At 30.7% G+C, this 13,959-nt stretch overlaps 1 long non-coding RNA gene across 3 annotated transcripts in view; it reads left to right on the top strand.

Moving 5' to 3' along the window:
• LOC102665743 (uncharacterized) overlaps positions 1-13,959 on the top strand; it is a 59,532-nt gene that overhangs the window by 29,072 nt on the left and 16,501 nt on the right. For 2 of the 3 annotated variants that reach the window (XR_005891884.1, XR_005891886.1), the window contains exon 4: positions 9,654-9,718. This is a non-coding gene — a long non-coding RNA (uncharacterized lncRNA). Of the gene's footprint in view, positions 1-9,653; positions 9,719-10,150; positions 11,526-13,959 lie in introns of those variants that run through there. The other variant, XR_005891888.1, reaches the window with a different exon arrangement.

Genomic DNA, 13,959 nt, shown 5'->3' with positions numbered 1-13,959 from the left:
TTAATTCCATAAATTTATAGTTTTCCGTATGAAATGTAATATGAAATTACTTTATCTTTATCATTATCTTTAGATATACAAAAGAAAGAATATGTGGGTAGTTGCGGAAATATATTTTGTAGTTTTTGATGAGGAATTGAATGGAAAAAATTCAATATGGTTGTATTAATAGAAATTGATTGACCGAAAAATTGGATCGTGATTATAAATACAAAAGCAATTCATGTAAGCAATGGGTAGTTGCGGAAATATATTTTGCACCCGTTGAAATACAATGGTAAGTGTAGCATCATCTTTTGAAGGAAAAATTACACAAAATTTTACTTTTATGCGTCTTTTGAATATGTAGGTATATTGTATATCACGAATTTAATTATATATTTTTTATTTCTTTAATCATATTAAGATATATTTCCTGTCTTTTCTAATGTCTAATTATTTTTTATTGCTAAAGGAATATGTTCAACATTAACATTTTTATTAGCCATTTAGACGCGACCTTCCAACCTACCAAACTAAAACTATAAAAGTCATATAAAATATATTTTCTATGATTAAAAGATAATTACTTAAAAAATATTACTAAATCCTTCGTTAGAGTTGATATTATGTAAAAATATAAATTTAATGTAATAAATTAATTATTAACGTTAAATTGTTTATAATATTAACTAATAAAAAGAAAATAAGGTAAAATTAACTTATTTATACTCTATAAGTAACCAAACAATCATAAATTATTTTTGTCTATATTCTTTAAAGAAAATAAATTCATTGATAATTGAATAGTAATAAATAATTCTAAAGAGCATTTGATAGTAATAAAATATTATATATTAATATTAACTAAAAATATAAATAATTATAGTAATTAATATTATATGTATAATATTTTAAAAAAGTTTGTAAGAGGGGGGAGGGGGTGGCCAACCCCCTTGGTTTAAATGTTGGTTCGTCTCTGATAGTATATAATGTACAATTGTTGCATTTAAGATTGATCTTCCCAATATGCTATTCAGAAATATAGACAAATTTTCTGGATTGTGTAATAACACTAGACTAAATGCCACCCAATTGAGAAATCATGTTTTGGAATCAATTGTCTATCAAGTATAATATTTCAATATTTATTATGATTGTATTTCTATATTTCTCAAGTTGTGTAACATTCAACATTACGTTGTATTTTCAAATTGATAGGGAAATGCAACACGATATTGAAATTTAAGCATCTTTGCTACCAAAAAACATTTTGTTACAATTCAAAATATAGTTTATCAAATATTATTGCATATAAAATCATATATTGTTGAATTATTTTTATCTTTATTTCCTTTGATCAAGTGTTTGAGACGTATAAAGAATCATTGAAAAATGATATATTTCTTTTAACAAATTACCTACATTAATTTACAACATTTTGTAACAACAATAATTGCTAGATTAACAATAACACGCGTTATCAAACTTTTATTAATTTGAATTATTCTTTTAAAGTTTTACTTATCATATGCCAAAATAAATAATTGTTTTAAAAAAATTGAGCAGCTTTTTGCTCTAAAACTATATTGTTTAATACAAAATCATCCTATCACTACACAACCAAACTTGTTTATCCTGTGCATTGCACAGATCAAAAACTAGTATATACTGACAGAACTTATTTGCTCTCTTGGAAATTCACTATTGCAACAACAAAGAGATCAAAAGTTTAATTAAGTCACAACGATATAAATGTCAAGTAATAGGTCAATTGTCATGACATTTACATGTCATCATCTAGTTGCAGGTCGGAAAAATATATTAAATTTTTATTATTGACTGGTGGAGGGAGAAAAATCATACAATTATGATACTAGACGACCTAATTCACACAATTAGAACCTGTGGTACCAAAATTGCAAATGTAAAATTAAGTGAAAACTATTATAACTTACCCTGTAATCATATCAAAGTTTATCAATTTTCCTAATAATAAAGATAATAAAATTTAGACATAGTTCCTTAAGTGTTTTTGTATTGTTCTAGAATCAAAATTAAAGTTTTATCCTGATAATAATCTATGAAATAGTTTTTTTAATAAAAAATTAATTAGAGTTTCATCTTGATAAAGATCATAAATTGTAATGATGTTAATAATTTGTTATTATGAGAAGTTTAGATATGCATAGTTCTAAAATACAGGTTGCATCTTAGAGGAGTCCAATCCTAAAAAATTACAATATATATATATATATATATATATATATATATATATATATCAACATAGATTAACTTTCTCCTTCATCTCCTTTTTTGAACCCATTTCTTTCATATCTTTCTCTTGCCGCCTTATTATGGGAGAGACCGCACAACAAGCTCCAAAGACTATTTCAAGGAAATAGGAGTGTGGATGAGTATTACAAAGAGATGGAAATTTCCTTGATTAGGGATCAAATTGAGAAGTCTCAAGAGGCAACCATGGCAATGTTTTTGCATGGTCTCAATGGATAGATCCAAGACATTGTAGAGTTGCACCACTATGCCTCTTTGGAGGATCTCATTCATCAAGCTATCATGGTGGAACAACAAGTAAAGAGGAAACAAACATACAAGGAGAGAGGATCTCCATTTAAATCTCACGAAAAGGTGCTTCCCTTGGTAAAAATAATTCTAACCCTACTCCCACTTCTTCAAACGTGAGTTCCATTAAATGTTTTAAGTGTTTGGGAAAGGGTCATATTGTCTCCCAATGTCCTAACAAAAGGACAATGGCTGTGTTGGGTAATGGGGTTATTACTAGTGCAACTTTTTCTTGCTCTTCTAGTTCTTCTACTGAAAGTGAAAGTCAATGTGATGTACAACCCTTGAAAGGTGATCTTTTGATGGTTAGGAGGTTAATGGGGAGTGTGTGTAAGGATTGAGATGAAACATAAAGGGAGAATATTTTTCATACTAGGTGCATGGTCATGGGGAAAATATGGTCTTTGATTATTGATGGGGAAAATTTCACTTTTGTAGCTAGCCAAAGATTGATAGAAAAGCTTGCTTTGAAAACTTCTCCTCACCCTAGGCCTTACAAACTACAATGGTTGAGTGAGAATGGGGAGCTAGTTGTAGATATACAAGTTTGATATGCTTTTTCATTGGAAAATATGTTGATGAGATACTGTTTGATGTAGTCCCTATGAAGGCTAGCAATCTCTTACGTGGAAGGCCTTGGCAGTATGATAAGGATGTTGTCCATAATGGTGTCACAAACAAATTTTCATTTGTTCATAAAAGGAAAAAGGTTACCCTCACACCTATGTCTCCAAGTGAGGTTTGTGAGGATCAAATAAAAAATGAGAGTGAAAAGAGAACAAGAGACTAAAGTGAAACTTTTTAAACATAAGAAACCAAACTAAAACATACATAAAGTCTCTTATTACACAATTTTACTATTTGGATCCTATGCGTTATATGTTGGCTACCTTATACCATTATATTAGATCAAGACCAAATCATTAATTTCTCTAAGTAACGAGGGAGAACACTGAAGTGGATGGAAACATTTTAATTTGTAATAATGAATGAATGTGACTCTAGAAGCATTTGAGAAGCTTGATTTCAAAGAAGGGAGTGGAAGCACTACTAGAAATATAAGTTTCTATGACACCTATTCTACGATGGTTCTAAGTGGACCGCCTTAGAAAATGAACCTATGGCATTGTTCTAATTATTGTAATGAAAAATGCCTTTTACAACACACATTCACTACTAGAAAAAGTGCTTATTATGCACCTCAACTACGACGGTTGGCAAAAAACCGTTTTTGAAAAGGATTCGGTGGCAATATTATAATAAATTATGAGTTTAAGGTAGGTTATTTAGAAAGCCGTCGTAATTGTTTGATGTACAAAGACGGGTTCTGAAGACCGTCTTTGTATTTTTGCATTTTTTTTTCATTTTCTCTCTCTTATCATAAACCTGTTACTTTCTTTTTCTTGATATTATCGCTTTCTCTCTCTTATGGGGTAGCGCACTCGTCACGCTTCTTCACCTCAACTTAGCGCACGAGTCCTTCTATGGTCCATGCCTCTGTTTAGTTTCATTCACTCCTCACTGTAAACCCTAGAAAACCAAAATTACAACCATACCAAGTGCATTTCAAATCCTAGGTAAAGTGAAACCACGCTACTCTCACTCTTTTCTTTCTTTTTAACACTCTTAATTCTTTCCTATTCTCCATTCACCCCCAAAACACCTTCCCTCCCACACCCACCCTAAAAAAAAAAATCAAATTTCACGGTTAAAAAATGCAGGTTAACTTCCATGAGCAAAAATCATTATCGTTCTCCTCAATATTTCTGGCCGTATTTTTTTTTAATGTTTCTCGCAGGTTTAAGGTTTCCGTTTCTCCTTAAATATGTTTTCGTTATTATAAATAGTTCCTACCATAATTTCTATATTTAAAACCCTAAAAAAAATTTAAAAAAAATATTTGTTCCTTAAATTTTTTTCGTTTGGACTTGAGAGAGAGAAGAGCGAGTGATGACGGTCTTTCATTTTTTCAACTGCGCCATTCTCACCTTCGGCCCCCATGCTGTCTTCTATTTTGCCACGCCCTTGTAAGTCTCTCTCTCTCTTTCCCTTTTTATTCACAACACGCACATCAGATATATATCTCTTTCTTACATTAATTTCAGCTTCAATTGCCTTAACAATTAGCCCTTCACTTATCAATTTTATGCTCTCGCAACTTCGCATGCTTCAATTGTTCTATAACAAATTACAGTTCTATACTTATAGCCGATAAATTGCTTGCTCAATGTATTTTTGAATCTTGTGGTTGTCATGAATTTTGGAATCCCCCCTTTTCTGCGTGCTTGAAAAGCTAGGTCTCGTACGTGGTTTCGTGTGTTAGTAAAGTAATAGGTTTCAATATGCAGATCTGAGTATGATACACTCAGAACCTCTATCAAAGCCGCTGTTGTTTATCTTGCAACGACATTAGTGAAGGTTGGTGAATATACTGATTTCTAAAGTATTGTTGTGTAGTTGTACAAAGATAGATAGCAATGAAGAATGAACAATCTGATTCATTTTTTTTTTGGGTCTGATTCTCTGGCAGCTTATTTGTCTAGCTACTTTTCTCAAGGTTTCGGAGAGTGATAGCTTTGATCCGTATCAGGTATGTCTCTGAATTGCTTATATGCATAAACCATTCATGGAGGGATACTAGATAACAATTTAAGTTTTAAGTCTTAAAGGAAGACCCCCATATTTATAGCAATTTTTTTTAATTATATTGTTGTAAGCTAATGAGCTGCGTTTTTACTAGTTGTACTATTCCGCTACTTGACTTAGAATAGTTGTATATACTCATCTTATAACATAATATCCTCTCATATCTATAATTAACGGTGAATTACCTAAATAAACTTAATAGGAGAATGCTTGATTAGGTTGAGGAAGGATGAATAACCAAAACCCGTAACAATGCTTTGTCAAAGATTGTGATAAAAAAAAAAAATAGAAAATTCACTTTTTTATTTTAATTTATATGTCAAGTTTTTATTTGTGGAACATAATGTGAGGCGAAATTGATGATTTAAATCTCATTTACTAATAATTTGACATATTACTTATTATTATTATTCCTGAATGCTTTTCTACTATATTTTAATTACTGCAAGATAAGAAACCTCTAGTGCATCAAAACTAGAAGCACATTAAAGTCTAAATAACAATGACAATAATAACAAAGATAAGAAAAAAATAAAATAAAAATTAAAAAGAAAAAGACTTTTCAAAAAGGAAATAAATTATACTTAAATATTTTATTCAAATAGAGAGGATCCAATTATCTACTATAAAAATGGAAATAAAGTATTTATTTTTTAAAAATTCAATAGTTTTACAAAAAATATTATAAATTCAATAGTCTTATGTAGTTGTTTTATAAGTTTAATTAAAGGTTGAGGTTTTGAATTTATTTTTTTTGAATTGTGATTCTGTGAATAAGTTGGTTAAGTAGCGCTTTTTTTTACCTTGAGTACGTGGTTTCACCGAGTTATTTTCTCTTGCAAGCAGGCAAATGAAGATGAAGTTGTTAAACCAAATAACTTGTATTATTTAAATTTGTAACATGTTTTATAATATCAATTAGTATCTATCAATATAATTTTTTGATTTTTTTTCAAATTTACAATATTTATGCACACACACATATATAATTACTTTAAATTATTTTTTCTTATACTTTAATAATTATTTTAGATTAAACCCACCTCTCTCACTGTAGTTTCTTCTCTTTTCTCTGTAACAAAATATCATATTTTTTTAGGATTAATATATATTACTTTTAGGCATTTAGCAGATTCTACTTTGAAATTTTTATAGTTTTTCCTTTTTCAACTTTATATTTGTTACTAAGAACAAGCTGTATGATATCATATTGTTGGTGATTGTTTATTAATTTAGGAGATTCATTCAGATTTCCAATTCCAGTATTAAACAAAATCCTCCATTTGATTATGATTTGTACAGCTAGGAGAATATTCTTTTCATTAATTTAGGGAAGGGCATTTCAGAGTTCAAGTTTATTGGCTTTGGCTTTTCTCCTGCGGCCATAGGAAGCAGGGAGTTCAAACTGATATTAGAATGACTATAGATGTGGTTGTTTTTATCAAGGGGGGGGGGGGGGGGGGGGGGGTGGGGGGATCCACTTATTTATGGATCTGGTACAGAATGACCTTAAATGTCATGTTTGCTGGCATGTTTATGGTCTCCTTTATCGGTGAGACAGAGAATATATGGAGGCGATCAAGTGCTATCGAAATGCACTGAGAATTGATACCGACAACATTCAAATTCTTCTTGACCTATCACTCCTACAGGTAACATCTTTAATGCATTTTCCTTTAGTTGCTTCTCTATAATCAATAAATTTAACTTGGATGTTAGTCTTTGATTATGCTGGCATGTACTTAAGTTTGAAAATCATAATGTTAGTCTGTTAAACAAGTGGAGGTGTTTTTTTTCTGTCTTCTATTTTCTGTTTTACTGAAAATAATAACAGGATGTGCTTAAATTAGAATTATTTATCACATTAGAACTTGGCTGGATTAAGGGGAAAGGTGAATGAAAATCTCCTTCTGGTCTCCTCCGTTCTGAATTTTGAAGTGCACAAAGAAAGGCCATATCATGGGAGGAATTTCACCTAGGACCTTAGAGGAAAACTCATTATAATCCTTATAAGTAAGAGTGGATAACATAATCTCGTAAAAAAGTGCAGATAACATAATGTGAAAGGTTGAGTGCATAATGGAAATTAAATTAATATTTTACACTCACAATTTATGTTCCGTAACATTAGCAAGTATAACTATTTTGATGTTATTTGTACAAGTTGAGTATGTACTGTATTATTTAATTAATACTTTGATGAATGATAATTGGTACTATTGAGTTTTAACGCTTTTTAAATGTATAGGTAAAACAAACACTGCAGAAACTTGACATATTTAAGTTGTGACTTGTCGCAAGCAGCCTTAAACAGTGCACGCTAAACCCTGTCATGGTAGTAGAGATTATTTTTACTGGTTAAATTTATACATATATGGTCATATGTGAGTATATAGAGTGAATTGAAGGGACTTTTATTATGAGAAAGTTAGATAATCATGATTAATTAAGTATCGGACCAAATCATGCAATATTTAAGATTAAACATAATGTGACATAACTTTTTAAGAGATTATATAAGCATAATTATCCACGTACATGATTATATAATCTAAATTTACTTCTCTTATCTTCTAATTACAAATATATTCTCACTTTATGTATCCCTTGTGTGTAAAATATTTTTACACAAATATATATAAGAATTTCAAATATATATATATATATATTATATATATAGGATGAATTTGTTTAAACTTAAAAAAAATTATTTTAAAATAAGTGTCTCTTATATGAGCGTTTTCATACAAAATAGATATAATTTATTTTTAAAATATAAAGAGTTTAGACAAATATACTAAAAAATAAAAAAAATTACGTAATTTATTAAACTGAGTGTTTATTTCAACAAATAATTTGAAAGAAACTACTCATATATTATATTTATAAATAATAGATTTGTTACAAGAAAACGACAAAATCTTATTATTGGAGATTTATGCGGAAAAATATTTTACACCAACTATGTACATTTTATACAGTAGAATGCTTTTTAAGATACTATAAACATGTTTCAATATATACCACAAAATATTATTTGCATTCAATAAATAATTAATAGTTTTCAGTATTTTTTAATGAAATGTTCATCATGGGTTCTCCTATACCGTATATTAAAATTATGTTATGCTTATTTTAAGGTTATATAATGGTTCTAAGGTCCTAAGATGGTTTCAGCGGGGACTCGGGTGTGTGTGTGTGGTTCTCTGTCAAACCCAGTGGTTTGGATTTATGAATTTATATGTCCAACAGATATGGTATTCCCTGTCTAGTACAAGTCTTGGTATTGGTGACTTCTGTGAGGCATAATGGGACTGGAAAATGGCTTATTTGTGCACCAGTTATTTTATTCACATAACCTAAGAAGCAGGTGGAGTAAATGATAATACTCATTATTAATTCTTAGGTTGACCTCTGAGTGGTATTCATGGTACTTTGAAGCTTCTATCAATTAGATAAGACCCTTAGTAGGGTTGGTGTAACTAAAATGTGTATTGGCTTTTTGTGATGCTCTTTAATAATTTATATGCTAATGATAGCTGGTATCCACTATGGCTTTATAAATCACTTTTATAGTTTGATATGCGGTCAAATTACATTTGTTGAATACAATTCTCTTTGCTGTCAATGCTACCGTTGTATGTTCAAGAATATGAAATCTTAATATGGTTTGACTGTAGTTATTATTTTTCCTTGTGGTGTTTCTCTTCACTTAATATTATTTCCCAGATCTCATTGTTAGAGGAATGTGAGTTTCTTGAGAGAGCTCTGGAGGAGTTGCACAAAAAAGAATCTAAAATTTGATAAATGTAACTAATACATGATATATAACTTGATTCCGAATATGCCTTCCTAGTTTGATAAACTTGTATACAAAGAACAAGAGGTTTCACATTTAGTAAAGCAATGTCACCTAGAAGAAGGTGAAGCTTTGTACCGGGCATGACTTTCCATGAATCCTGATAATTATAGGTGATCTCTGTTGCCACTTATATTTTAGGTTTAAGTATCTCGATTGATTAGTCATTTTCAGTTTTTTTTTTCTTTGATGTTGTTTTTTTTTTGGCACCTTTCTTGGTTCTCAATAAAATTGTTCTATTCATAAAAGTTCCATTTTAATTATTCATTGTGTTTCAAATGGTGAGATTGAGATGAACGCACGTATTCTATGGTATATTATGATAACAAAATTACGGGATAGTTTTTGTTGATGTTTTAAAAATTGGACCTGTCATTAAACTTCCTATTCTGCTGTTTATATAAACTTATTAACCTTATCTGACTGCCATGTTTTTGATATGTTATGCCTTCAAGGCAGCATACATGTTCATGCATAAGTTGTCTTGGATGTCCGGTTGAAGACTTCCATTCTTTTGCTTACGTATTTTGAGGCTTATGGTTATATGGACTGTTTTTTAATTTTGATTTTGATTGTCTCACAGTAGATGATGATACCAGTAGTACACAATCATGGAAAACATCTCTCACATAACTTAATGCCTCTTTGAAGGTATAAGTAAAAAATTTATGGCAGTTTTGAACCTCACTTTTGTGTCAAAGTTTGAATGTCCTTAGGAATCACATGTCAGTTCTGCTTAAAGCCATATTCTAATGTTTTTTCTATTAACTATTTCCTAGTGTTACTTAATATACATAATATCCTTATCTCCTCTTCATACAATTTACAAGTAGTCTTTTGTTAAGGATTTTGATGGTAACAACATTATATATATTCATAAAGAGGAGTTCTGTCAAGAAACTCCAATTTCCTAGTAGTGTCTATTTTTACTTTCTCCTTTTAAAAGTATCTAATTTTTTAAGTTGAGAAATAGCAGAATGCTTTTTGCATCTGTGTGTGTAAACCTTACACTAGGCTGGATTGAATGAATATTTACAATATCTACTAAGTAACTTTGCTTTGTGTCTTGTTCTTAAAATACAGGAGATGATGTACCATGGAAGGCTTTTTTCCAAAATCCTGCTTATGTTTGGGCATATATGTTGAATTCTTTGGTAGTTGGGGTCACTATAACTGTCTATCATATGGCTTCACACATTTTTTAGGTGCTGTGTTAGCATTTAATGCTTTATTTTAATTACCACATGATAGGTAATTATGTCATCATCATACAGCTTGACTACTTGATTTTTATTTTACTTTAAATATCTTCAATGTCTAATATTTGGTTAATTTGTGAAATAAAGTAATTACATATAAATAATTACTAATTTGGTTAATTTGTGTCAAATTTGTTAAAAATAAACATGTTTAGTGTACTTTATTTGCTTTAAATTAGAAAATATTTGAAAATTTCATATTCATTGCATAAAATTTAATTAATTTCATATTGTCATGTGTTTACTATTTGAACCTTATATCAACTATGTAAATACAAAAAACAAAAGTAGCTCAAAATACAAAAAATAAAAAAAATTAGCATTTCTACATCGGTTTGGACATGACCGATGTAGATTGCTAACCTTTCTAAGACGGTCATATGTGAAAGACCGTCTTAGAATGCTCAGCATTCTACGTCGGTTCTTCAGTGACCGTCATAGAATTATTACCATTCTACATTGGTCCTTCAGCTGTGTCCGTCATAGAATGTTCAACATTCTACTTCGGTCATAACTGAAGGACCGATGTAGAATACTGAGCATTCTAAGACGGTCAACATTCTAAATTGGTCATAGCCAACTGACGTAGAATAGGCGACCCCTTTTGACGACGTTCCTTATGATGATGGTCGTCAATCGATGTAGTTGGTCCCAAATAACCAAGGTAGAATGATGTTTCTCTAGCAGTGAAGGAGGAACAGAAACATCAAGGTTCATTGTGAAGATGAAGACAAAGGTCCACTCTAGAAGACACCTCTGATAAAATATTACACACACCAGGCCAAATGAAAGAATTTGTAACGAGGAAACAAAATTTTCCCAGGGTTGAGTTCCTACATTGCATGAGTTGGAGGAAGGAGCACAAGCTACATCTTAAGAGCAAACCAAACACTAAGAACTACCATGATGCTTTGACCAACAAATTCTGGACATGTTATCCTTGACCTTATCAAAAGTAAGGTGCACCCAAATCACAACTCAAGCTATATGATATTCAAGTTCATGGATGATTGATATTATCTTGTGAAGTCAAGCTACGATGATTGATATTCAAGTTCACAACTCTGCATTCTTGGCAATTGCAATCCTCAAAGCGGCACTTGATGCACCCTTCACAGTAACAAGTTGAGCAGTCTTGGCAAGTTGAAGAACAAGAACAGCCCCTGCTTGCTTTTAGACTTGATCCCTCTTCATCATCATCGCATGTTATTCTGAAAAATGAAATTTTTCACATCATTAATTAGAATTTATATTTGAGCAGATCTCTCAACTAGAATATAGCTTCTTATAGTATTCAAGTTTACTGTATGCAATTAAAGGCGGCGGGGGGCCTTTTTCCTTTCAAAATGCGTTTGGGGTGGGCCCTAGGCTCACAAAACAAGGGATACCCATTTTTGGGCGCCTAAATTGTCCAACCCCTAGATTTTTCTTTTTCATCTTTTCAAATCAACCATTTAATCACATCAATCATTATTCTCTCCATCTCTGAGTGCATGGATGACCATCCGACATAAAGTTCTTCATAACAAGTGGTCTTGACTTTAAGTTATAGGTATGTTGATGTTGTTAATTACTTGGAAAAAGAACGTTGTTGCAATAATCAATTATCCTACCTTACTAAAGCTGGATTGCCTCTAGTTGAAGGTATTTGTGATTTTTAGTAAAATATCAATTATCACTCATCCTTTTTGTCTCTCTAGCTCTTATTGACACATTGTGAGTCCCCAGTATCTTTTTCCAACATATAATGTGTTTTGCAAGACTAAGTACCAACTACGTTCTCAAGAAAATACTAATCATGCATGAACTTGAATATCATACAGCTTGAGTTGGGATTGAGCAACTTACTTTTGATAAGGCCAAAGAGAACAAGTCCAGCATTTGTTGTTTAAAGCATCATGGTAGTTCTTAATGTCTGGTGTGCTCTTGAGATGGAACCTGCGCTCCTTCCCGCATCTCTTGCAATGCAGGAACTCATCCCTGTGAATGTTTTGTTTCCTCATTGCAGAGTCTTTCCGGTTAGCCACATTTGCCTGGTGTGTGTAATATTTTATCAGAGGTGTCTTCGTCTTCGCAATGAACCCATATGTTTCTCTTCCACCTTCCACTCCCTTCCCTTAAAGCATGTTTCTCAAATGCTTCTAGAGTGACATTCACTTATTATTACAAACAAACATGTTTCTTCCAACTTCAGTGTTCTCCCTCGTTTCCACCAACAAATAATGCATAGGATCCAAATTATATTTATTATAATAATAATTTATACTGCTAATAAATTAAAATGAAAAGAAATAGTGATTATGTCTCACAGATATTCTTTTTAATAAACTTAAATCTATATATCTGCTATTTATTTGTTTTTTACAAATTACAAAATAAAACTATTATTTAACCTATTTTAAATAACATAAATAAGGCTCTAAAAAAGATCAACAGACTCTACAGTTCGTGTCCCATTATTTTTTTATTGTACAATTATAACAATACAAAATAAAAATACTTGCTTGAAACATTAGAGATGAATTATACTATCGCAAACAAAAAAAAAAAACTTGAGAAATTGAAGTGGAAAACTTACCCAAGGGACACTTAGGGAAACACTCACAAGTGATGATATATTGACCTTCATTATTAATTTTTAGCCTCCCAACATAATCTCCATATTTTTTGTTTGGAGTGCCACAAACAACCTCAATATAGTCCTCACATCTCTTAAAATCTAGGATCATTTTGAGCTCTTCTTCATCAAATAATATTTTACCGTCATCTCCAATCCTAAATTGCTTTCTTTGTTTTGATAGCCCTGTTTATTTGATCAAGAACATATTTCTAAGCCAAGAATTATGGACAAAAATGAAACTAGCTAAAATATGTTCACTCCCATAATGGTGTAAAATTGTGAACTAGTTATGTGACAATATTATTACACAACAAAGAATAGAAAATCGTCAAGTAGGCATAAAACCATGCATGCTGATATACACATTATAGTAGGGGTAGAATGGCTTAAATGTGAAATTGATTTAATCATTGTGGAGAAAAACTTTTGAAAACTACAAATTATGACATAAAAATATTTGAAGAAATAATGTAGTCACTAAATATTTTCAGAAAGTAACATGTGATAAAACATGTAACCTTAAGAGACTAAATTGAGGATTTTCTTTTTAAAATGTTTCTTTATTTATTTATACCAGATAAGTAAGTTGGATTTGTCTCCATTGTTCTCTTTGAGGTACCATATGAAAACATAAAACACTTAAGGAAAATAATTGATTTTGGAAAAATCACACTAACCTTGAGTAATATTGTCGTCTTCTGTCTTTTTCTCCTTTCCTTGACTTGTCTTCTATTGGGGTGGATCACCTATAGTCATATGGGGAAAGAAAATCCTTAATTTTATTTTTCAATCCTTCCAAAACTACTGAATATAAAAAAAAATTGGAGCCCTAAGTTCATGACTGCACAATGAGATGCATGCAAATTGACTATAGGTTATCCAAATTCTTCTTCGGCCATTTGATTTAGGGATTTTGGTATGGACTGTTTTCTTCTCAAATTTGAATCCCAAAAAAGCCAAAGAAATAAGAAGTAAATACACTCTTAATTTCTTCAAAGTTTAAAAAATAATAA

This window comes from Glycine max, chromosome 6 (genome assembly GCF_000004515.6).
Source record: "Glycine max cultivar Williams 82 chromosome 6, Glycine_max_v4.0, whole genome shotgun sequence".
Lineage (NCBI taxonomy): Eukaryota > Viridiplantae > Streptophyta > Magnoliopsida > Fabales > Fabaceae > Glycine > Glycine max.
This window is presented reverse-complemented; position numbering and strand designations above follow the sequence as displayed.